Source organism: Cyprinodon variegatus, unplaced genomic scaffold, assembly GCF_000732505.1.
Source record: "Cyprinodon variegatus isolate N-32 unplaced genomic scaffold, C_variegatus-1.0 Scaffold532, whole genome shotgun sequence".
In the NCBI taxonomy this organism is placed as follows: domain Eukaryota; kingdom Metazoa; phylum Chordata; class Actinopteri; order Cyprinodontiformes; family Cyprinodontidae; genus Cyprinodon; species Cyprinodon variegatus.
The window spans coordinates 570,001-571,141 of NW_015150985.1; the positions used below are offsets into that span (position 1 = coordinate 570,001).

Below are 1,141 nucleotides of genomic sequence, written 5' to 3' on the forward strand. Positions count from 1 at the left end.
AAAAATATCAGAAAAATCTGCTTGAGTAGAGTAACAAAGTATTTGTACTTCGTTACTTCCCATCTCTGCAGCTGACACGATTCACAGAAGAGGAACAGATCACAGTGAAAATGATCCAAAAAAGGGTTTGAAGAAGAAGCATCAAAATACACCATGGTTTTATTCACAAATGGAGAGCTGCTGAGGAAAATGGAAGGAAGAGAGGCTATTCAGAAATTAATCGATGAGAGTGATGAGCTCTCTGACTTTATTAAACAGTGCCATGTTTTTGACAGAAAACAGAGGAGTCCACTTCAAGTCAGAGAGCTGCTGGAGAAGATCAACCAGATGGTAACAAAAAATGGAGGAAGCTACTACACCCATGAAATGTTCAAAGAGGCAGAGAAAGCCAACAAAGAAGAAATGGAAAGACTTCTGAAGGGAGATCCGAAGATGACACCTAAAGATGCAAGAGAAAAAGCAGAGAAAAACAATTCATTCATTCGGGGCTATGTAGCAGCTGGTGTTGGAGCTGCTTTTGGAGCTGGTGCTGAGTGGGGTTTGGAGGACCAGCAGGAGCTGCAGCAGGAGCTGCAGGTGGTGCTGCCTTGGCAGCAGCATATGAAAAGATGTCTTGCATTGTACAGTAATTGCCCAGAATTCATTGTTATCATTCAGATGCTGCTTCTAAAAGCCTCATTATCGAGAACAGATGGACAACAGCAAAAACATATTCATGACGCTCCATTTGTGCCAAAACCATGTTGGAGTGTTGTTTGAGATCAAATCTAAATCTTCTGATTTTTTCATTAAATGTTTAATGTTTATCCTCCTTTGTATTCATTTTATCTTAAGAGCTCCTTTATTGTTCCAAAAAAAATTAAAAACAATTTATGTAAACCTCAACATATCATTTATGTTAAGACTAACCAATAAAGGAGCTGGTGAAGTTTCTTATTAATCCAGGTCATTGCCATTACAAAAAAGTTAAAAAACAATCCACTTGACTTAGTTTCCATGTTTGAAGACGTTTCCCTCCCCATCCAGGAAGCTTTTTCAATTCAGAATGTCAGGAATGGCGCTCAGTTCACATTTTGAATTGCAAAAGCTTCCTGGATGGGAAGGGAAACGTCTTCAAACATGGAAACCAAGTCCAGTGGAT

General features: G+C 39.2%; 1 pseudogene; it reads left to right on the plus strand.

The window, feature by feature from the left end:
• LOC107095229 overlaps positions 1 to 1,141 on the plus strand; it is a 20,028-nt pseudogene that overhangs the window by 5,248 nt on the left and 13,639 nt on the right.